Below are 26,084 nucleotides of genomic sequence, written 5' to 3'. Positions count from 1 at the left end.
TGTCTGTGTGTGTGTCTGTGCGTGTGTGTTCACGTGTGCAAGTGTCTGCAGGTTTACATGTGCATTTCCTTGCCTTTAAATATGTGCATTTGTGAGTGTGTCGCTGCATGCGTGTGCATGGAAATGCATTCTCAGGTTACAGCAGTAATGGGTCTGCTGAAACATGTGTCTCCTAGTCAAAGGTTCCAGGCTGCTGTGTCATACAGAAACCACACAGCAGTGTTTCCTCCACAACTCCCTCCACTGATGGTGGGTAACCTTTCCTATAAATAGTTGAGTTATCACCTTAAAGCTCGTGTCCGGAGTTTGAATCCCAGCGTCTCCCAAAACAGTGTTGGTCGCACCCTCCCTCTGATTTCGCCCCTTTATTTGTGCAGCATCTTGCCTGTTTTGCTGTTTTCCACTCTTCTACATTTAGTACATTTAGTAAATAATAAAGGAATTACGTTAGAATTCTGTATTGAGTCTAACTTGTCCTAATACCAAAATAACATGAATCTGCTAGGACGAACGAGTAAAGTTTCAATATGTGATTACACTCGTGTATCCCTCTGGATGACGTTGTTTATCAAACTTAGTGCATTTACGCGTGTATATGTGTTACATTGTTTATTTATTTCTATCTAGAGTTCAGAATTGCATGACTCCTCTGATGAAGAGTATGTCCCAGACGCCCCAACATCTTCCTACAGAGGTCGGGCATCTAAACGAAGCCGTCAGGCGGGCTATGGAGGGCCGTGGTCGGGGAGCGACGTGAGCACCCCGATCCAAAAAACGTCCTGCAGTCTCTTGGCCTGACAAGCCGTGGGATTGGTAACTTTTCTGGAAGTTGCTGAGCCCTGATGCTCTCTCCTCCACAAGCAAAACAAATGTGCGCGCGGTTGCGTAGTGCGGAGCTCTCCCACAGCTCTGCATGGGCTTGCTTGCTGTGCGCATAACCGTTGATTGACAGCATGACAAAGCGGAAGCTCGAACTTGATTGGCTAGCTGCCGACCGGCGCTTTTTTGGAATAACATGGGGGTCTATGAGAGGAAGGCGGAGCTCATGAATATATTTTCATATCGCGTCATACTAACATTATATTATAGTATCGAACTAGACTAACACATTTAAGCTTTGTTAAACAATGATACATAAATTGAAAACAAACGGAAACTCCGGACACGAGCTTTAATATGCTTGATCAAACTGGGGAGATCCCTTGATAACTGTATACGCATTGCACTGATTTTGATAAAATATATTGTCATATCCTGAAATAATCACAATATTCTGGTCAACATTCATCTTTGCATTAATAACTATTGTTGGGTAAAGAAAATAATTCCTTCAGCAAGGTGTGAGCTGAGGCAGAGGTAGGTTTCAGTAACGTTTGTTTGTCTGTCTGCAAGATTATACAAAAGCTATCAGTGGAGTGTGTAGAGGTGGAGCATGGGTGAAGGATAAAATCATTAAATTCTGGTGCCAATCAGAATCACTTTGAAGGGCATTGACCCAGGTGCAGTGTTTGGAGTATACAAACAGACACAGGGAAGTTTGCTTTATCACTAAATTGTGCTGTTGGCAAAGAATGTATTCACGTCATCAACTTTGACATAAATTTCAAGATCTTGAAGCAATTACCATTAACAGCACCACTCTTTGTTGTTTTTCTCTTTACCACACATCTTGATGTTATTCATCATGACTGGTTTTAGAGAGGTTTGTCAGTTTGTGTCATATCCTTCAATAATTTGGCAACAAGTGAATTAATTACATAAAAACAGCTTCAGCGTCACAAAGTGCTATTAGATGAAAAGTTCTATACTGTTATTTAAGTAACATTTAAACATTCATGTTATATAATAAAGACAATAATCCAAATATATACAGTACTGTAAATGCAGGAGAAAGATTGCATAGAAACAGAACATCTGATTCATTGAACTAAATGATTGAACAACTGACTTTGTCTTTACCTTTAATGAGGGTTGATGTTTAAAAGTGGGTCTGGTTACACAGCTCTGGCGGCCCTGCATGGATAAAGACAAGAAAATACAGTAATGTAGAAGACCACGACATAGATTTAAGATTAAAGAATTCTACTCACAAACCAGCCCTTCCCTGCAGATAGGCCCTCATTCTTTTGTAAACTTGATATTCAAATTCAACTGACGAACAAAAAGAACTACAATAGTGGTTGCCAAGAGCATCAAACAAAACAGGTTCCTTCAGAGTCAGCTTTTCTTTATACCGAGCAGCCTCATGTGCGTCTTTAATTTATTTGAGTTAGCAAGTTAAATGAAACACAAATGAAGTCATGCAAAACAAAGGCCTGTGTATGGTATGTTTGTAACATTGTGTTTTCTGTAATGCAGACACAAAGGCAGTGTGCCAAGAGCTTTAATAGATGTAGTAATTGAAGGTTCACGTCGCACAAATTCCCACCTGTGGAGTTGGAAAATTAAACTCAAATAAAAATTCCTTATATAAACACAGCACTCTGGGCGGGTCCATTCCTTCATCTCTAAGAAAACACAGTCTCAGAAAACTGTAACTCACCCTGGATTCATTTCACACAGCGTTTCTTTTTATTGCCACTCTATAAACCACTCTAGCCTTATGTATGTGAAAGAAAGTGTGCGTATGCGTGTGTGTGTGTGTGTGTGTGTGTGTGTGTGTGTGTGTGTGTGTGTGTGTGTGTGTGTGTGTGTGTGTGTGTGTGTGTGTGTGTGTGTGTGTGTGTGTGTGTGTGTGTGTGTGTTTATGTGTGTGCAGAGAGACTATGTGTCTGTCTCCCCATTTTGTGTGTCTGTCCGCGGTCTTTTCTGCATATGTTATGCCCCCTTAAGTCAGAACACCATCTGACAGAGGTCAATTCACATTAGGTGTTAAAAAAGCCAGATTGTCCATAAATCAAAGCTTCAACAAACTTTAATACAGCCCTCAAACCACAGCCAGTGGAAAAAGAAATTAAATGTATCACATTTACTCTAATAAGGGTGCCATTCAGTTATTGACAAAGAAAGGGACATTGGTAATTGCTGTGGATTAAAAAAAAAAAAAAACATGGTCCAGAATGACACTTCTCTTAGCTCACACAGCTTCAGTAAAATTTAAGCCAAATGACCAAAGTAGCTTTAAAAGTCGTGACATGACAAAAGCCTTCTTTAGATTAAAATAAAATGCATCGTCTTAGAAATTTCACACAGATTCACAAAAATGAAATATGAGTTTGTGACAGGAGATAATGAATGACATTGATCATTGCCTCTACAAGAATGTGAGAATATAACCCAGATCCAGGCTTGATGTCAAGAAGAAAGGAACACTTACGGAACAAGATTAATAACTGCGACTCATCTTTCTGGCAACCGCTCAGCTCTCAAGACAAAAAACATTAGCTTTAAACAGACTGATCTAAGACAGGCTTTCAGCAAAGACATCAGCTTGGTTTAAAAACATTAATAATGACCAAGGACACCTACTGTTCTCCTCTCTGACTGAGAAGTTAACAAGTCAATCTTTGTTTGTACTCAAATAAAATAATCTTATCTGTTTCTGTGTGACCCAAGTGGGGAAAAAAATTTAAGTTTGAAAATTGTGGCATTCTTACACACAGTAGTGCCAAAAGGTCCTTTCACAAAAGATAGGCCTAATATTAAAAAAACCTGGTGGCTGGAGGGGAGAGTTAGCCCACCTCTGCTCACCTGCAAGCCAACAAGCAGTTGTTTTATCAACTGAGGGAAATGCCTTCAGTGTACGTCTGATCTGAGGTATGTGGAAAGCAGAAAATGCCACTGTGGGTGTCAGTTTACAGTTCAGTCTTCAGGTATCAAAAGCAGGCGTGTCGTGGCGGGAGCCAGGCTGTGTGCCAGGCAGTTGGTTGTTTCTAAAAAGGATCAGTGAGGCGGATTACTGCCTAAATCCCTTCTTTCACTGAGTTCCTAAAAACCGTCATTTCACTCTCTGCTTTACAATAGGCAATGAAAACACTGACAGGTAGGATGACTCCAGACAGCCTGCAGTGAAAACACATATGAATGAAGACAGACACATTTTCTCATGTGCCGCTTCTTTCACAACACTGCTCTTTACAGGCTCTGCATGTGCTTTACTGTAATATGCTTGTTTTTATAATCTTGCAGTGATGAGAGAAGGTTTGAACATGCAAATGAAGACATAAACACGATGCATTCAGATGACTGACAGACTGCAGAATCAACATATTTACATTGGGAGTCACACGAATCCATAAACAGACAAGCATTTAGGATCCACACACATAAACACCACTGTTTCCCCTGGGTTGAAATGGCTGTAAGGTGGTGGGGTGTAGGCAAGGTCCAAAGGCCAAAATCAAGATGCAATATGGGGCATTCTGGCACAATTTGGAGCATATTTTGTTGTATTTGTAGCCATTTCCAAAAACTAAATTAAATAAAATTTTCATGTTTCTTTTCTAAAAAATTAGTGACAGGGAGAAAATATGACAAATATAAACCCACTTGTCCTTGTGATCAAAACATGTCAACTAGTCCAGTCTATTATTTTCTGGTCAGATTTCCACAAGCCATTCCAAAATGCCACATCAGTTCTTATTACAAATTTGAAAAAGATGACAAAGGACTTGAATCTGGAATCAAGTGGTGACTTTTACTTTTTTCTAAAAACAACTACATGTTAGGTACCAAATTCCCACTTCATTTTTATTTATAATATAAAGGTTATGTCATGACCTTCATTTTACTTAAAAATGTGAAAGAAAACTTCAACTCTGGGTTAACAACTGGTTTTCTGAAGGAGTTAGTTCTGTTTTCAAAACTGTTACCTTTTTGAACAAAGAAATAACTTCTTTAGAATACCAGTTGTTAACCTTGAGTTAGAATACATAATTTTGCACTGTGATATGTGTCAGGCAGCTGAATTAAAGACTTTAAGCAAACATTCTTGAAAACACAAACACCAAATTTGAACACATGCTCTCTTTATTACATGAGGCAAATCAAATATACGTGGGGATTAATGGGTGTATAGTGTTACTATAATCGCGTTGGCAGTGTCGTTCTATTTTGAAAAATGCTTATGCAGATATCAAAACGGCCCGCCCGCGGGCCGCCGAACCGTTGAAATTACAGAATTTGTTTTGCCATTGAATGATATAATTTCGGGCACTCTATAAATCATTTTATCAAAAGAAACTAGGAACTTTATATTCCGTTGCAATCATTTGTCTCGTTCGTGAGAACGGGTTTTGTCATGTCTAAATGTTTTAACGGGAGCCATTTTTGCAGTCACTGTCAATTCGTATCGCCGCGGACAACAAAACAGTAAGCAAACTCAGTAAAGGAAGCGAGATCGGTGCCTACACTGCGTTGCTGACTTTATTTTGATGACATGCGATAGTTTTGATTCTTAATTTGACATATGTCTGTGATACACACCTGCTTTTAGCCCCGAAAAACGAAACCATGGAGCGCTGCCGCTTCTTGTCCGCAACAGGGATGTGCCTTGCTGTCTTCAGCCACGGCGAGAAAAGGCTGCCATTCTGGCTTGTTGATTTCAGCGGCGAATATACCGGACTTATGTGGAAATGCTTTCTAATATTTAGCATTACTTTTTTTTGTTTTTTTTTGCACAGACCAGTGAGGCGGCAATGTCGGCAAAATTGTAATGAGGCGATGGCCTATACCAGCGAGGCGGCCCGCCTCGTCGGTCATATAGGAGGGGAAAGACTGAACACTAATATGCACACTTTATGTAGACCTCAGGTTTCCACGGTTCCCATATAGGTTGAGGATTTATTTACATTTGCCGGGCCTCAATGCCACACCAGCAATCTACAATCCATACAGAGATGAGCTTTTCAGCAGCAGTTCTATGGAGGTTAATCTAATTTAGTTGCTGAAATAAATTCAATAAATGGGAAAAAAAACACAATATCACATTCACTGCAACTGCCAAGTCACTGCATTTATAACACTGAGATGGAAGACTGTCCTAACCACTAAAATTGTCTGGAGTTCTGTTCTAATTCTACAAACTTATACCTCCCATCCTCCAACTAACGCAGCGAAACAGTGCTGCCATAGAGGTTTTTAGTAAATCCTAGAAAACCATTAAAAGAAAACACATGATCAAATTCATGTGAGTCTGAAAATAGCCAAATGTCTTAACAGAAGATTGATTCATACTTAAGGGTAATGTGGCAATCACTCAGCAAGTCTGGCCTTTTACCCTGCACTCACACATTACGGCTCTGAAGCACTTCTGTTAGCTTGTCACACACACACACACACACACACACACACACACACACACACACACACACACACACACACACACACACACACACACACACACACACACACACACACACACACACACACACACACATTGTAAAAGTGCACACTGGCAATCGTATTATTAAAACCTATATGTCACCTGGCAGCGTGCCCGATGCCCGGTATCCAAGCCCTCCAATGCGAAACCCTCATACACTCTGTAATGGACAAGAATCTCCAAATCCAAAAGTAAACAAAGCCAGACTAAAGGAGAGATGGCAGTGTAGCACATCACACAAAGCAAGTGACTTTGAACTAGATGTAGCACAAGCTTTCCTTTAATAGTTTTTTTTTTTCCCGTTACACTGTCTCCTTCTCTATCTCTGTCTGTGGTGAACAAAAATTCATGAGAACGCCATATTTCATAGCTAGCAGCTTTTGTTATTGCATTTACAAGTATCTGTCACAACGAAATAACAGTGAAAACCATCAAAACTGAGGCTGATACATTCAAATGCAGTTTCAAACATTAACATAAAGACTAGTAAGCCCGTAAACAACATAAAATGCCTTGGAATGCAGATTCTTTTTGCTTTTTACAGAATCTTGTTAGAGCAAGTGGTTTATGTTTGGCATTTTTTTTTAATGAGGCATAAGTGATTTTGAGTATAAGTATTTTAATTATCATCAGAAAGTTGAAGATCCAACAATTCTTCTCTTTTTTGGCTTTGACATGTGGTGTCATTTGGATTAGTATTCTTTTTTAATAACAAAGCCTTTCAAACTCATCTGGAAGTTTTAGAGTTGAGAGAGTTAGCAGGGAAAATAACATTACTAAGTACTTGACTTGGTATTTGTAACATAAAGCATTTTTTTTTCATTACACTGTCTCTACAGTGATCTGGCAGGATTAAATTAAAGTGAAAAGTATCAAATCATTTACAGATTAGAGAGGCATTAGTATACAGTTTCAGAACAAGGCGTCAACATATATGGAGACAGAACTGGGAAACAGTAGAAAATGATAATCGCAAATGGCTTACTTGTGGTGCCAAGGAATTCAGAACTTTTGGGTTTTGGTTTTTTTAAAACATCTGGTTAAAGCAAAAGCCTATTTTTATTGTTTTTGGCAAATTTTGTAATGAGGCAGAAGTGATTTTGATGTAATGCCACAATTTTAAGCTTCATTTGGTCGTTTTTCCCAACAGAACAGCAAGTCACAGATGAGTAGTTCAACCACCGTCAGACAGTTTAAACCCAACAATTCTTAGAACTTTTTTTTAATTTCTAGCTTTAATATGATGTCATTGTGGCATATTGTCTTTAAATTGCAAACATTTCAAACCTATCTGCAGGTTTTAGGGTTGAGACGGTTACAGAGGGAAAAACATCTCAAATTACCTGACTTGGCATGTAGACCATGAGGCATTTTTTCTGTTACACTGTCTCTACAGTGATCTGGGAGGATTAAATTAGAGTGGAAACTATCAACTTATTTACAGGCCAGAAACCCATCAGTGCTGAGCTGATGCACTTAGTTTTAGAACAAAGCATTCATACACAACGAGAAGGAAATGGGAAATAGAAAATCGTACATGTAATTAAAGGAGAACAAAGAAAATTTGAAATTAGTAGAATTATTATATCTGAAGTGTTGAAAACACTCTGTGAAAGATACAAGCACACTAGCCTGTTAGTTTAATCAGTAATAAGAAGCACAGAAAGTTCTGTTCCTAAAGGACTCAAATCTCACACGGACAGACCTCATTTAACTTGCATCCCTACAGCTGTCATATAACTTGCCTATACTCTGCTTTCAGATCTATATAACATGTTGTTACTGTAAATATTTCAACGTATCCTTGTACTTAATGACAGACGGCAGAAAGACTCAACAAAAATGCATCCCGTCAGTCAATGCCAAAGCGTGTGCAGACCATCCCTGCTGTTTACACCTGCCAGAAAATGTTGGCTGTGTTTGCATAAGTTTGATTGACATGCTCACGTCGGTTACTGACGTGATTTGTTTCTCCAGAAAACACCCCCAGAGGTGTGAAGTACAGTATAGAGTCGTGAACAGGTTAGAGCTGTGTGTCTGTCCGGGTATGTACATGTGTGAGATGGTCATTGCAGGGTGACTTTTAAGAGGTGCCTGAGATAGGAAACAGCAGTTTGAAGGATATGACTCATTACTGCCTCTATAGACCCCTCAGTGTGTTCTTTCGACTGCAAGAACTAAAACAAGGAACAAATCTGTTTACCTGCCAGGTTACCAAATCTTTTCCGCCTGTTCGCTCTGAAGTCTTATTTTCACCTCAACACTCTGAGGTTGAAATATGAGCAAAATCAACTTGTTTAACAAGTTAAATGTGATGTAAGATGGAAAAGTAGATACTTACACCCAGTTGCTATTTTCTTGTTAATTATAATATGATGGCTTTTAAAGCTTTAAAAGGGATGCACATTAAACAAAAGGTCAGTAAATATTGTTTTTGAATAATAAAGGGGAGTTTTCAGACATCATTTTACAGGATATTTTCAATGGCTTGAGTATGGAATATCAGATGGAGCTCACGCCCTAGATTAATATGTTTCTCTGAGGAGATTTCCTCTAAAACATACAGCACTGTGCAAAAACTTTAGAATCTTTGGATATTTCGATTCAGATTCATCACGCAATTTCATCTTGGAGGCATCTGATCAGCCAGAATCAACAAGAACAAGAAATGCAGTAGCAGATGGTTTGGCACCAACAGAAAACCAATCTCAACATCACTGACTCAGTCTGTGATTACACAAAAAGACAAAATCCTAAATCTACACAAGAACTAGAAACATTCTAGGTAAAGTCTTAACCCTGTTTGAAGCCTACTTTTAGGGTTGCGAATCAATTTGTCAACAGGTCATTGATCCAGACTGGGTCAAATAAATTAAAATCACCTTTTTAAATGAATAAAATATCAATTTAATGAAATCTTAAAGTGCTCAGGGTTTAACATACAATGACAATAAGTGGATCAACAATGAAGTTAACAACTGAATTTGAAGTTTACTGATGTTTTTATGTCAAGATTAAATCACTTCATTTTACATTCTTTCAGTGGTTTTATCAGACCTTCACGAACCACAAGCTGCCTTCAACAACTGAACACACTTCAGGGTGGGTTCAAAAATGAAAAACTTCGTGGGATATTCAGAGGTTTACAACTCATATACATTTACACTGCCCTTCTACTTCCATCTAGAGAAAAGAATGTCAAAATTATCCTCCAAGACACCACAAGGTTTATCAGGACATTCGATAGTTTATGTCATGTGTTCTCTAAAACGAACAGGAACCTTGTTTTTTTTTTTTTTTAAACCCGTGTCCTGCTAAATGAGCTGTGACAGTTGGGCTTTTATTTGCAAAAGAACAGGTTGATAGATGGACTTGCAAGTCTGGAAGATCAAAACAGCTGAAACCTGACGCACACCATTGTCCTTCCACTTAGTTAATCAAACAATCCTCCTCTTTTTATCTTTTCTTTTCTACTTTTGTTACACAAAACCAACAAAACCATACATAAATCAGACACTCATCCTGAGCAAATATGGGGGAATTGCCACTAATCAGTGAAGAAGTGAAGTGTTTTTACAACTTAAAATTACACCAGCTATTGAACTTCAGTGGAGGAAGTTTAACTGTGAATGAAGGCATGCTTTTAGGTCAACATTATGTCAGATGTTGGACACAAACTATGTGAAATTCTTACGCTACATGGAGTGAGTGTGACTTTAAAACTGAACATTAAATTCAAGGCCAGCTTTTGTGATGGAAAGTTTAAGGACTGTGTTTAAAATATGTATAGTGCTGCACTACTAGTAGGGACTCCATTGCTTACTTCCATACAGTAGGTCTACTCTCTACTAGTTTAGAAAAGCTCTCTATGCATGTATATCCAATATGCAATCTTTTACTGCACATCAGTCTTATAAGATCCTATGAAGGTGAAGAAGAAGACTTCTAATAGTTCTAACTTGGCACAACAACAAAACGGTGAAGAATTCTGGTTATATTAGCATGATCATCACTGCAATGCTTCTAGAGATATGTTTACAAGCACAATAATGTGATTACAGAGGAGGTTATGAGTCAATGCACAAATAAAAACCAGACATGCAAGCAGACAGTAAATAACACAGGGAGGTAACGAGAGGGGCACAGTAAGCAGAAACACGCAAAACTAATTCATACGGAATGAAAACCAATCTTGAAGGAGAGCCACTTCACCTTGAGAATGCCTTGTGGCAACAAAGAGTGTCCACAGCCTACAGATTATCCTTAATTTCCTGCAGTAGAAGGCCTGGCTATGGCACAGCTCAAACAAGTTTTCATTGCTTAATTACATACATTTGCACGAGGTCAGGAAAAGGTTCGGAATCAGTTTTTCAGATCTGCATGGCACAGTAGCATCTCTGCCAACTGGGATGTGAAGATGATCGCTGTAATTCCTGATGTAAAGTAACACAGCATTTGGCATATTTCATACTCATGCAAAGTCAGATATTAACAAATGTCTCAATAAATAATGTGAGCTCCATAATTTAAACAGATTATTATGAAGCAATGGAAGTTTTCCAGAAGAGAAAGGGCAAAAAAAAAAAAAAAAAGCAGAATAAAACAGCATAGTCCAAACACACAGAAACATTACCCAAGCTCTTTTAACCCTTTAAGCTTCAGTCAATTCCAGCCGTTTTCAGTACAAAAAATCGCTAATATTCTATTTTTAAATAAAAAAATTACGAAAAATACGGGGAATATTGGACGCGCATCGGGAGGTGCATTTCCTTGAAAACGACCGATTCGGGGATTTTATACCGACTTCAGGACATGTTTTGGACAAAATAGTTTCCTGGCTTGTGTCATCTGATGTAAAAGGTTGGATTATAGCCGTTTTTTGTGGAATCTTTTTTTTGTGTGTAATAATAAACCCGGAAATGTGAGTCGCGCTGTGTGCTTTGAAGCCGTGTATAGAGAACGGATGGATGAATATTTGTTTTTGTCGGACAAATGTGTTTTTCTCACCCGCTGTGGTAATCGCATCTGAAAGTGGTTTATACCGGCGGATTCATGAGAATCTAAGCTTTCCATCGGTGTATAGTGTTTGTATAATCGCGTTTGCACCCGTCGGACATTCCTGAAATTCCTATGCAAATTAGTAGGTGTACCGCCGGCGGTACACTGAAGCTTAAAGGGTTTTAACTCTTTGGAAGTACAATAAAGAGTATGGAAATTTCTCAAAACCTTGCCACAGCCTGGGTATTATAACACAGACTATTTTAGTCAGTCTTTTAAAGCGCTCATTGTTTTACCAGCTGCATGTTAAATATTCCATTTATATTTTATTTGACATCCTTCACCTTCCTCTGCTGAGTTTAGCTTCACCCAGCAGAGCTGTTCACATTTGCCTGTGCCAGCCTAAGCTTATTAAATCAAGAAAACAGAGTATGACGGTTGGTCAAATTGATTGTTTTACTATTTATGAGCATGTTCCTCGTTTCTAAACCATTTTCATCAAGATGTCAAATAACATATGCAGTCGAGTCAAACTCCTGGCAGCAAAACATCTACAGTTTCAGAGCAATAACTGGCAAATCACTGGCAAAGGAAAATATCCCCACTGCATGAGCCAAGTATGAATAGGACTTAGTGATTGAAGAAACCACACTTCCATCTTCCTCTGACACCAAAGGCTGCTGTTCATACAAACCATGTTATAAATGGCATATTGTGTGCAAATAAACAGCATAAATTATTACTATTATTTATAAATACTGAAAAGACATGCTATTAATTAAATAATTGGTCATCTTTGCTAGTTGCTGGACACTAGACCGTTTATACTGACATATAACCCACATCTGCTACAGCTCAAGTGTGGATATAAAAGGTGAATCACAATGTCTGTGCAACAGTACAACAACAAGTGCTTTCATTCACCTCAACAATCAAAGCAAAGGCCATTTCAGATTGAATTAGTAATCCAAATCAAATATTTGAGCATTCAGCCTCAACAAAACATTAATTTCTCACATGAAATTGCTTGGCCACCACTAATTCATTTACGTGCTACCTGTATCCTGTCTCGTTGGTTCTCAGACAACAAAGCATAGCCTCGCTGGATGGATTTTGTTCCCCCTTTCCCCCTCCAGGTGGCCGCAGGCCTCGTAAATGGCTCCAGACGCAAGGACTCTGTCCACCATCTGACAATGATTAGGACACAGCCTTGCCGAATACGAGTAGAGCCTGCACACTCAAATTGCTGCAACACATCTTTATATGCAGCAAAACTAAACATGCCACCCACAAGTTTGGAGATTCAGGCTGGAGATGCCAATCAGCATTGAGGAGCAGCGTTCACTTTCAGTTCAGCGCCAGGATACAGGGAAAGAGCCACGTATCAAAGAAAATATGCTACAGACAAGTGGGCTATGAAATTGAAAATGTTAAAATTGAATTTTTGCACATCAGTTACTTGTTTGGGTACTCACATGACAAAACCATATGTGAAAATATTTTCATGATTATTTTCATTTGATGAGAAAATGCTAAAAAGCAACCTTACAAACTGGAGTGATGCACTAAAAGAGTTGGATATAATATAACTGACACAAATGTATGTTGTGAGTGCATCTTTTTTTCCTCTTTGGCATGATATAAGCACATATTTTCTATCATAAGCATCTACTATATTTTTGCAGTGTACATCCGTTATTTTCTTTCCTTTTCTCCTTTCTTTCCATCTTCCTTCCTTTTCATTTGCACACAGTTTCTTTTTCTTTCCTTCCTTTCCTCTCCTCCTCGCTGACATCTGATAGTGATTATAGCACAGCCTCAAAAACACGACTCACTTAACTCTCTATTATTAAGTGACTTGGTACCACTGACATAATTTGTTCATCTACACATAGAAATAACTGACACACATGCATGGGCCCTTTTCCTTCTGTAAAAAAACGCTGAAGCACATGAACACACACACACACATTCATTCTCTGCCTCCTTCCACCCTCATGTGCCCATTTCAAGCCGGACCCTCATCCTGTCTACCCCCGCCGGCCCTCCCTCCATCTCCAGTCCCCTGGAACAGAACAGTCACGGCTGTGTGCACTGTTGATTAGCTAGAACCTGAACCCAGGAGAAACACTGGAAAGCTCAGTCTTCTTTATTGTGTTTCCCTTTTAGACAAAGGGAGTCTCTGACAACTTGGCTTTCGCTGTCCTATTACCTTATCTTTTGCTAATGTAACCCTAACATTAAGGCAACTTTCATGGCTACCAAGATACCCTTTTCTTTAACACAACTGTCACCATGATTCAATAGGGGTAAGCAGAGATGAACGGAGTCAAGAAAGAGGAGAACTCAGATGAAGCTTACAAGGTTTGAGTGCAGGAGGAACATGTGTGGATGTGTACAACGGTCTGGGGTTGTAATTTTGGAGTGTTATGTGGTAACTTGTGGGCATGCAGGCGAGAGTGTGTGCGCATGGGGTTATTTGTTATGGCTAATTCCTTAATCCCACAACATGTGCCTGAAACCTGCAACAGATGCCTCCAAGGAGAACTTGCACACACAAGCACACACACAGAGAAGAAAACACACTGCACTGCTATCATTACGATTAATCCCTGTGCAGTGTGCCTGCCGCAGCTGGAAATGCAGGAACACAAGATCTGGAGGAACAAGGTTTAGAGAACAAACGGAGTGTTGTTAGCCCTCAAGGATTAGTAAACCTTAAAAAAAGAAAAACTACAGTGTGTTTTATAATGTTGAGGACAAATCTTGTCATTTTGATTAGGCTTAATGGAATCCTAAAGAAAGCTGACTCATAGAACACACACAGTGAATGGACAAACTGACAAACTGTCCACCGACCTCCTGATCTTTGTCTGCGGCTGATAAAACTAATCTTTCTGGCAGCTGTACAGTGATTCACAGAGCAGCTACAAAAGATGTTTCAATCAACATTTTATCTTTAGAAGCCAGATAGATGAGGACATTCTTTTCTAATGTTGTGTCTTTTTTTCTAATGTTGCAAAGTAAAAATAAAACACAAAATGCAACTTGTATTATATTTATAATTATGATAACATGAAACTCATTTTTTTGCATGTTTCTTCTATTAGTGTATCACACAGAAATTCTAAGTGACCTCAGTTTGTAATAGGGAACAGAATGCAATGCATTAATAAAAGCAGCTTGCTGAGACAACAAAACTGTATTTTTGATTACAGAAATGATGACAATATGAGCGCTAATCTGTCTTACTTGTTGGTACATCTGCAGCTGCCCTAGAGAAGGAAAAGGTTTTGAGTTTTTTGAAGGGGTTTTGGTGGCAGAAGCTTATCCCACCTGGTACCCATATAAGACAGTTTAAATGTGAAATGCTCTCTTGTCCTCCATATGAGTACCATACTATCATGTCATGTGTCATCTATTACTGGATACAGTGTAGAAAAGCACCATAATAACTTCTGAAAATAAGTATGAGCAATGTGTCTTAAAACATAACTTGTCTCAGTTAGGTAGGATTGCAGCGTAGATACAGAGATTTTTTTTTCCAACAGGAAGCTAAGTGGACACAGTTCAGGGGGTACGGTTTGGAAAAACACCGCTCCCAGCGTATCACTATGAACATAAAACAGAACTGGTGAGCAAGTGAAGCAGGTTTCTGCATATGTCAGTAAATGTAAAAATGCTGACAGGAGTGTTTGTGTGAAGGGAAATATACTGAATGTCAGCAGAGAGAATGTCTCCAGAAAGATGAACAGCTTTTAAAAAAAGGCAGAAAAGGTAGTTCAGGTGTTCAAGTGGAATACTATACATAGTGTGCAAAAAAACACATTTTCATGAGAACAAATACATCTTGATGAGTGATGGTGTCTGCACAAGGTCATAATGCCATGACAATGTTTCCAATTACTGTGTGTGTGACCTAATATGCAGTCATCTGCTTGATACTGTTTTGGCCTGGAACTTACAGAGGCCTGTTAGGGACATCTGGTCTCTCCTGGACTCAGAATTTCCCTCTTCATTTTGGATCTTGCTGCCCCCCTGATCTGGCAGAGCTGATTCAGTGTTGGCCATCTGGTCAGCTCTGTCTTGTTTTTTTATATCACCTTATTAAATCTACAAACAACAGCACTCCTCCTACAATATCTGGCATGATGCCGTCTGTAAGTTTTACCTCATCTGCACTTTTGTCATCTGTCTACTTCCTGCTACAGGTTTCCATTGAAACTGCCCGTTAGCCTTGAAAGAAGCTGTAGATCATAAATGTCTTGTTGACATTCATCTCACCACCAGATGTCAGTGAATAACACATTCCCCCCTGGCTGCCTGTTATCAATAAGCTGATTTGATAAGCATTACACTGTTACACAGGACAGAAAGACTCCCAGAGGCCTGCTTCTCATTGTAATTGCCTTTTGAGATGGATATGTAAGTGAAGAAACAGGTCCCCTCGAGATTTGATTCCACATGCATCAGATTCAATATCTCAGGAGTTAAATTCGATTTGGGATCAATTAGATTTAATATCTCTGGAATAATGACTTTGGAAAGCATATCGATGAGCCCATCATGAATGTATGTCTCATGGGATTCACGGTGTCTGCACAGGCAACGCGGATGCAATTTCAGCCAGGAGGTTATCACCGATATGACACAGAACAGTACATCTGCAGCAGCACATTTGCCACTTCCCTGTGTAGGGCAACAATAGAGAGCGAGAGAGACAGGAAAATAGACATAAAGAGGCAGAATAATAACAACCAGTGGCTCCTGAGTTTGATTATACACATTACAGCCCATCCTTTGCCAAAGACACATCTGTGCAAATCAAAGAAAGCCATTTATCATTCCAGACCTAAATGCATGTGTGTGGAGGACTGGACAAGTGCGTAAAGACTACTTGGATTAAAGAGAAGGAGCCAGACAGCGGAAAAAGACAAAAGACAAAGAGACATCTGCATACCACAGAGAGGTGCAGATACCTTGAACTTATGTACCGTTTGTGTTTTACTTAACATTCTTTCCTGACCTTCTGCCTCAAAGTCAAGATCTCAGTAAATCTGTTTATCTTTTATAGGTGGGATACCGAAATACAACAATTAAGTCAGGTAAGATTTAAAGATTGTGTCTATTTTGTTGAGTCTGGACATGTTTGCAGGTTAAAATATGCACAAAACACAGAACTGCTCGAGTGTTTTACACATCCTGCCTTTAAAATGGGAAACCAGAGTTTTCCATCACAGTCTGGCCTTTAACCCCTCAGACATTCTTAGAAAATTAATAACAAAGCCACAGCTTGAAGTAATTTCTATCTCTCACTGCACATATTTAAAGAAAAGACAGAAAATTGACACTTGCTGCCAAACTCTACCCAGAATGACTCAGCCTGAACAATTCAGTTTCTCAATAATGTATCAAGACTCCAAATAAAATAGATATCTCTGCCACCAATCTTGCAAGTATAGGTCCTAACAATAGCTTCAATAGTGAGGGGATGTCTAGACTAAGAAGTGAGAGCACTTCCTGAAAGTTTACAATGACACTTGCTCTTAGGCAAATATTTCTCCCATCACTGATGGAATGGCACCTCAAAGGAGGCACCATAGAAACTGGAGGTCTTGGGTCTGGGGGGCAGGAGGGATGAAATTGTCCAAAAGTGAATCCAGATGGTTATCATTTTCTCCTTAGATCTCTTCCCACTCCCCCAATCCCCCACTCATCACTCAATCATTTCTCTCCCCTTTTTTTTCCGTCTCAGTGAACTACAGCCCCGGTGATTACTTTGGTTAGAACTGAGCCAAACTAAACACAGGGAGACTGAGTTGTGGTCTGCAAAATAAAGAACAGCCTCACAGTTCAAAGCAGAACTGCACGAGTTAAAGCATCCTCAGGGCTTCACCTGTTTATTTTTGGTATCAGCGCTGTCCGTCCAAACAGTACACTGTTTTCACTTGGTCATTAAAATGTCCATTGTATGATTTAACATGAATTAAAAGTCACCAAAAATTAGTGAGAGATTAGACAAAAATCACAATACACATAAAACGAGAAAAAATGTGAAAAAAACAGAAAAGAAGCTAAAGGAGTGGCTGAGCTGAGCAGTGAAAGAAAAGAGCCAAATCATGAGATCAGAAGCTGGCTGTTAGTGTGCTTTAACATCCGCCCTGTGGGATAGAGGCCTGAACTGAGGGGTTTAAATCAGGCTAATAAATCATAATTTAAATGTGTTTTATAGCATCAACCTATGCTGTTCTCAGTGTAGCACTGTAGCCAGTCGCTTTGTTTTTGTCCCCGAGTTCGTTGCTGTAGTTTGCTGATTACTGTTATCTCCCTGGAGCTGTCTTCAATACACAGAGGGCTGGAACATTGCAAGTATTGTTTCTCAAAAGGTATAGATGCCAGCCCTTTGTCACATTGTTCAAAGAAAAGAAAAAAGGAGGGAACACCGGGGGAGGAGTGGCCGAACTGTGCGCCCTGTGTGAATTACAGAGCACAGGGACAGAATAACTCCATCATGAGATCAGGAGAGGTTATGTGTTTAAATGTCCACCCCGAGGGAGAGCAGGGGAGGAACGGAGCTGAAGATTAGGATGGTGTGGCTGAATGATCTGGTTTTGAAAAGATAACAATGATAAGCGCCGACGTGAATATAAATTCACCCTGTATTATACATAGTACATGCATACATACACAGAGAGACATTCTTCTGACTCCCACTCAGCCTCTTCTACCAGCAACTAACATGCAAATTCATCGTTCACAGTTTTCCATAACACCTGAGCACCCACATCATTTACATGTAGACACTTCAGTATTCAACGACACACGCAAAATTCAACTTTATCAGATTATTGTCCAATGCAGACAAGCATACATACAATAGCAACCATGAACTTTCTTTGTGTACATACACAGACACACACCGATCTGGACAGATCTTGCCGTTGACTGGCTATGCCTCTAGCAATGTTTTCCTCATCACTCATCTATAGTACAACCGCTGCACTTAAGTCAGTAGGCAAATTTCTTGTCAGGTCTTTGCAGTTCATGACCTTCATTAACTAGAGAGGTATTCAGACAATGGTTACATACTGTAAAGTAGGCGCTACAACTGAGAACAAATTCAAGTGTGTAACGGCTGCCTAACAATAAAGTAGAAGTACTAGTGTCATCTGAAAAAGAATCCTAGTTGACTCGGGGTCTATCGCAGGGCCACACATAGAGACAATCAACCAAGCACACTCACTATTTAACCTAAGCATGTTTTTGGGCTGTGTCTGTGAACCTGGAGAAAACCCACACTCACAGGGAGAACATGCAAACCCCACACAGAAAGATCCCAGGCCGGGACGCGAACCAGGGATCTTGTCAATGTGAGGCCACAGTGCTAACGACCAAGCCACCGTGCAGCCCCTACCGACCTACCAAACAACCAAATTCATTTGGCAGTAGGGTTCAATCTCATCAGCCACACTCACTTATAATTACTGCTAGGCTTGTTGAACCTAAATGTCACTAAGTAGAACCTGTCCCGCATTGTGAAGTACCTAATGGATCTCAAAAAGCAGCACACGATGCCATGTTCTAAAGAGATTCAAGAACAGATGTGAAACAAAGTCATTGATATTTATCAATCTGGAACAGGTTACAAAGCCATCGGTAAGGCTCTGAGGTTCTAGAGTACCACGGTGAGGGACATTATCCGCAAATAGAGAAAACACGGAACAGTGGTGAACCTTCCCAGGAGTGGCCAGCTTACCAACATTTTTTCAAGAGCGCATCAACATCTAATCCAGGACATTAGATGTACAAAAGAACCCAAGACGAACATCGAAAGAACAGCAGGCATCACTGGCCTCAGTAAAGGTCCGTCTACAAGATTCCACAAGGAAGACACTGGGCGAAAATGGCACCCATGAGAGAGCTGTAAGGCGCAAACCACTACTGACCAAAAAAAAAAAAAAAACTTAAAGGCTCATCCACAATCTTCAAAAATATGTCTAGATAAGCCCCAAGACTTTTTAAATAAAATCCTGTGGACTGATGAGTCAAAAGTGGAACTTTTTGAAAGACATGGGTCCCAATACATCTGGAGAGTATTCCACAAGAAGAACAATATAGCAAATTCATCATACAAAATGAAGGTTTTGGAGTGGTCCAGTCAAAGTCCGGACTTGAATCTAACAGAGATGTCGTGACAAGACCTTAAAAGGACAGTTCATGTTCGAAAACCATGTAATGCAGTCGAATTAAAACTATTCTACAGAGAAGAGTGGGTCAGAATTCTTCCATGGTGATGTGAAAGACTGATCACAAGCTGTAACAAACATTTGCCTGCAGCTGACGCTGCCAAGGGTGGCCCAATCAGTTAGTAGGTTTGGGGGGGGGATTACTTTTTCACAGGGGTAATATAGGTTTTCAGTAATTCTTTAATAAATTGTAATTTTAAAACAACATTTTAGGTTTTGTGGGTTATCTCTGTATAATGTTAAATACATATTATTAGTTTGATGATCTGGAGCATTTAAGTGTGGGAAATATCAAAAATAGAAGATTTCTGGCAAATACTTTTGCACTGTATATATTTATTGGTAATGGGAGTAGCCTGATAGACTAGCAGAACAGTTTGAAAATAATCATTCTTGAAATTAAAAGGAAAACAAATCACGCACACAGCTGAGTAAGAGCACTCACTTTACTGTTTATGGTTCGTTAAGCACTTTTACACATCAAAAGAGGCTCAATATGTTGTCAATTAAATACATTTGATTCAAAATATGTGGAAATCTATGTTTCTTTCACAGTCAGACTTTTTAAGTAAACTCTCCATCAGACTTTTGACATGTAAAGAAAACAAAAAAAATGTGGTAATTTTTAGTCATGTACTTTAGAGAAATTAAAAACAATCAAGACTTGCTCTTCTCAGACATAATTAAAATGATCTTAAGAGTATTTTCCTGTATTGTATTGCATTTTTTGGTATTGCTTGATTATAACATAAATCTACACTACATAAAAAACTAACTTGAAATACTGACATCCAGTGTGAGCATTGTGCAGTGTGCATAAAAAAGTGCGCACCCTGTGTGTGCACGTGTCAGTGCATACTTGTCTGAACAAATCAAAGAAGCACAAGCAATAGATCACAGTTTCCATCTATAAGTTGAGCATCAAATTTTTAACTGATCCTAGGACAACAGAGAAAAAACCTGATGGGATCCATGTGTGTAAAGACAAAGATCACAAACGCACATGGACACACGCACGTGATCTTGCTTACTCAATCGTTTTTTAAAAATGTATTTTCCGTATTTAAGGTTTATCTTTCTAAGCAGATTTTTTTCAAGCCAGTAAATATGCCCATGTAAAGCATATTGGAAGTAGTCGTATTTACTTTAGGATACACTTGCATTTGATTTCTTGAACTTCAGACAGCTCAGTGAGCCTTTTGAAGTATCCAAGCTGTGAACCTGAAAGCGATGAGAGACTGGAAGGTGTGGTATCACCTTAGAGAAAATATGAATCAATAAAATAATTATTTCTGTCAACATCTGACACCAGTGAGCCTGAACAAGTCCAAAATGAAGTCTGCTGTCAGAGCCACATAGCCAGTCTGGTAGACGGACAAGTCAGGTTGTTGTTATTTCCAATGTGATTTAAATTCTTTCTATATCCGCGTGATTGACATTGATTATTGATGATCAATTTCTGACTTTGCAACAGAGGTAACTCATTTGCTTCTTTACCTATTACCCTGGTGTGATGTTATATAGTTTATATCTAAAGAACAAAAGAGCTTTGATCTTGATTTTACATTAATAAATACAAATGCTGTAAGGACATACCATTCCAGTGAGGAAAGCATGTATAACATAAAGCAGATGAAGCATGTTGCTCCCCTTCTGGCAAGATACTTGCAAAGTAAATAAGCACAATCAACAGCCAACACAAACCCTCATAATAATGAACAGATCCCAGATTATCTGTTTAAAATCCTTTATGATGACTTATGGAATATATACTTGTGCCAAATTTCAGTCTGGATTCACTAAATGTCCTTGTCAAGTTTAAGGTTGTAAATCTAGTCACTTCTGCCTAAAAAGCCACATTGATTGAGAAAAATAACTGATCCTGACAAGAATGAGATTAAACTACACTGCAGAAGGAATAAGAGGGAACATGCTGTTAACAGAAGTTTAACACTGTTGCTTCACAGAAAATGTCTCCTAGCAAATGCACGTTTTATTACAAGGAAGCAGCCGGAAGTCGTAAGGGAAAGTAAATGGACTTGGTTTTGGCATAGAGAGTTATTCTAATGGCATAGATAGTCTAATTGAAGTTAGAAAATGGTCTAAATCATGCTTAGAGACATTTTTAGAGCCAAATAGTTCTTATATGAAGTATAGCAGCTTTGATGGACCTCAAATCTGTGATACACGTAATTACAGTAAGCAAAACTCTTCCTGTGGTGGTGGTTGTTGTTCCATGTTTTTTGGAGCCAGAGATTGTTGATGTTGATTTATGTGACTCATGAAGATGACAGATCACTTAAGGCAAGTAGCCTGTTTATTATCAAAACTTTATCAGCTTTGAGGAATTTTTTAACCCTGTGAAAAATCCAGAATTCAGAATATTTGTGCCAGGATTCAAGTGAAGATAAATCCTGGAAATGTCCTGTAAATCACATTGACAGTGTAATTAAGAGAGTAAGATCTTTGAAATGAGAGCCTCAGGCTCAAAGCTCTTATCTGTCTTTGAGTGTTATCAATTCCATCTCCAAGTTGAGGAAATTGCAAGGCTTAACACAGGCAAACTCTCCTAAGGTTCACATGAACAATTGCTTATAATCTCATTAGCCTGCTTTGTTACCTATTGTTATTGAATACATTTCTCCAGGTACATTTACCTCCACAAACTAATGTGGTGAGTGTAATTTGATTCAGGCGCTGAAGGCTTTTACATTTTTTAAAGTATGATAGATGGAGGAGCCTGAAAGGCAGTGAGATCTGGCATGCAGCCATCACAGAATCAGAAGGGACAATATTAAGAGCATGACACAGTTCAGAAAATCTTTAGACCTTATAGGTTTTTGTTCAGTGTTCTCACAGAAAACTTTTATAAGCTGCTACCATCAGCTATCTTTTATCATTCTTTCAACAACTTGTGTTATTACATGAGTTTAGTTTCCTCTTCTGATGGCTAACCATTGAAAATTGCTTTAAATGGGGATGTGCATATAATAACTACATGGACAATTTCTGTAGCACTGTTTGTATTGGCATTTTCCCCTCATTTTGACCTTGACCTCATAATAAATCCATCAGAATTCACATGAAAATTATTGTCAACTGGACATTTCTCAGTGGGATCACATAAATGTACATTTTGACTATTTTCTGTCAGTTTTTTTTTCCTTTTTAAGGTACACTCATCTTTTCTCCAGACAGCCACAAATTGAGTTTGTTTTTTAGCAAATTTGCTATTCTTGGTGTGTAGATTAAGCTCCAGCAATGTGATTTGAATTTCCAGCACTCCGTATCAGACAGCTCATCTCACATCACGAGGTGTCTGAAACTGTTAAGTGTCTCAGTTGCTCTTGCTCTCTCTGTCTCTCACACACGTATATACACACACAAGAAAAAGAAAATGAGGGAGGCATTCTGTTTACAGCTGCTACGTGAAACTCAATTACACGGCCAATTGAGAATGTGGCTGTTTCTCAGATTTGTGTGATGTGTTCCTGACCCAAATAAGATTGCTGTTCCCACTGAAGCTTCAACAACTGCAAACACTTACTAGACTGACAGACAAGGAAAACAGTGCACACACACTGACGGACACACTGCTAGATCTCTGCTTCCTTCATTCATAGCTGCTGAGTGTTTTCCTGCGGGGTCCCTCTATGTTACTGCCCCTGGACCCCTCAGATGAGGTAAGGTAAGATTTGGAGCCACATTGTTATGCCATCTGGATAGACATTCATGCACGCTTGCTCGTGTGCACACGTACGCACACATGCAGATATACTCTAGTCATAACCCACACTGACAAACACCTGGACCTGGTTACTGGAGGGAGAGTTGAGTACCGTGTGCATGCCTGTGTGTATAAGTGGGGTGTATGGGGAATATAGGGCTGTAGGTTATTCAGTGCTGGAGGCTGTGTTGAGTCTCTTTTTTCTTCTCCTGCTTTCTGAGCCCTTGAAGAAGGGGGCCCCTTCTACCAAGTCTGAGGAATTAATATGTAGACTCATTCTAGTAAAAGATCCAACAGTTATGATAGTAACACATACTGCGACAGACTATAGCAACTCCCAGCCTTGGATTTATCTGGATTTGTCATCCAGTCGATCTGAAAATCCTACTTAAACAAACATTCAATGACAACTGTACATCTAGTGTAAGTTACTAAGTTAAGTATATTTGTTTGCATCATGTCTTTGTCCACTTTGACTCTGATACAGACAAAGTGCTGTTAAAATGTCTGTTTGTACAATAAAAGCATGTGAATTAAGCAGTGTGCTCCAGCTCCAACATCTCTGTATTCTGATATTGTCACTTATTATGCGTGTGTTGAAATCTACTCAAGTAAAAGTGATGTAAATAAAAAATAATCATAATCAAATAAGATTCATTAAGGTTCACATTTTAAAAACTCTCTGCACCATAATTGCACATCGGATCTACAGTCTGGAAATGAACTGATTCCTTCTGGTGCTACCAGAAGGAATCATCAAATATGTGTGATTTTGCCACATGCAAAATCACACATATTTACACAGACATTTAGACTATTGGATCTATTCAGATAAATCTGGACATGAGCAGTTTTCTTGTTTGTTTGCTTGTTTTGTTTTTGTTGTGTTTTGTTTATCTGGTGGCACAAACACACGCAAAATCACACATATTCCCACAGACATTTAGACCACAAAAATCTAAAACCCAAGAGCTGCAACTTCTACATCAAGAGAGATAACGACCTGTTTGTAAAAGCATGAAAATGTTTGGTATAAAAAAACAAAAGGAACTGTGGTCCAGTGACTTTAAATTTGCGTTTATATTACACACAGAACATACAGAAGCCTGTAATGTTCACTGACCTGCGCTAATGACAAATGATGTAATCTTAGAAGACAATGCATTCCTATACCTGCTATTAGTATAGTCTTTATTATTGATTGTGAAGACAGAGGGAGAAGGGACTCACTTTGCTACTGACTGTAAGTCAACGTTAAGTTCTTCAGTGGACTTTCCTTCTTTTGTAAACACAGGTCAGGCAACAAATGAAGCCAAACTTCGCGGAGAGTCATGCAAACATCGTGTTATAGAGCTCTCCAAACCCCTCTCAGCGTTTATTTTCCTCTCCTCCGAAGCTCTGCAGCAGCTTCTCAGTGAGATAAATCACAAATAAACAACTAAAAACAAGTTAATCACACTTGCAATAATCCGTCAACCCCCGGCAAACAAAAAGAGCAAAAGTCTGTCAAACTCTCCAAGCTGATTGCAATTAACCGCGATTAAATACGCGACGCCAGAAACGCAACTTTACGCATAAAAACCTCCCCGTCCGTCAGGTCCCCACTCGCTTTAACTTCCAAGTTTACTCACCTTGGTATGCTTTCTTGCTTTCTTATGTCGGTGGAGAAGAAAAAGGCACAGCACAAAGATGCGAGTCACTGTTTCCACGCAGGACTTTCCTTCCTCGCTCTGCTCTCGCACAGAAGCTTCTCCTCTGCGGCTCTCAGAATCACTCCGGGTGATTCACGCCGCCAGATGAAGGAGTGCATTAGCAGGAGGAAAGTGTCTGAGTGAAGCCCTGCGCAGGTCGGACTCCTCTGACAACTTGGTGTTTAATAAATAATGGAAACAACTGTACTGCAGCTTCTCTAATTGATGTAGAAGTAGAAAGGACATGCGCAAAGTGGGAGTGTTTGTTTCTCAGATTAGAATATTGTGCATTTTCTTCTTCAGACTGTTGGTTAGAGGACACCTCACCAGGGAGCCCAACAGGTTAATGTAAAAGTGAGCATGTAATGTCTCACAAAACATGAAGTATATAAATAAGCTTTTTTTTATTCTTGCAGATATCCAAAATGCTGATATTTTCCAACTCATTTTGGCAGATATCAGTACTGATAAATGCTCCTCCTAATTGCAGAGAAGATGAAGTCTCTCCTGTAGTGGAAATGTAATGTTTTCATGTCTATTGTTATGGCCTACTGGTAGATGCAGATAGTGATTTTCAAACCTATGGATTTAGTGAGAAAAACAAGCAAACAAAAACCCTTCAACATCCATGTGACATATGCCATATTAATTATTATATAACACTTCTGTTTTGTTTGAAAATTTGTCTGTATACAAAAGAGACAATTGAAGATAGGGTCAGTAAAAGGGGAGCAGAGCCACATGTAGAAAAGCCACTAAAAAGCCAAGGGACTCTGGCCCTTATACATGGGGTGCTTGTTCATCTAATTTATCAACAGTAGCATCCCTTTTGCAACATTTTCAAACAAAACTGTAACCCTTTAACCTGTCAGTGCTCATACTGGGCCAGTACCAATATTTAATAGTAAATCTTTCATGACAATGTGCCAATGTCATTGTGGATCCCTAGAAATTACTGTTGTTCCCCTGAATCCAGTACCTGTTTAGGATAATACATCATGGCACAATATCAAGTCACATATTTAAATCTTCTTTTAACTGTTTCAGATACAGAACATGTGACTTGAATAACGCTAGAGGATGATCCAGCCTGACTCATG

The 26,084-nt window shown here is 39.1% G+C and overlaps 1 protein-coding gene across 1 annotated transcript in view; it reads right to left on the bottom strand.

The window, feature by feature from the left end:
- bmpr1ba (bone morphogenetic protein receptor, type IBa) overlaps nt 1-25,143 on the bottom strand; it is a 99,330-nt gene extending 74,187 nt beyond the window's left edge. Inside the window, exons 1-2 of the mRNA XM_051951014.1 lie at nt 24,925-25,143; nt 1,960-2,013 (exon numbers count right to left, since the gene is read on the bottom strand). The gene's annotated coding sequence lies outside the window, so the exon portion shown is untranslated. The remainder of the gene's footprint in view (nt 1-1,959; nt 2,014-24,924) is intronic.
- Nucleotides 25,144-26,084: the final 941 nt, after the last annotated feature.

The sequence above is a fragment of the Acanthochromis polyacanthus genome, chromosome 7, assembly GCF_021347895.1.
Source record: "Acanthochromis polyacanthus isolate Apoly-LR-REF ecotype Palm Island chromosome 7, KAUST_Apoly_ChrSc, whole genome shotgun sequence".
Taxonomy (NCBI): Eukaryota; Metazoa; Chordata; class Actinopteri; family Pomacentridae; genus Acanthochromis; species Acanthochromis polyacanthus.
This window is presented reverse-complemented; position numbering and strand designations above follow the sequence as displayed.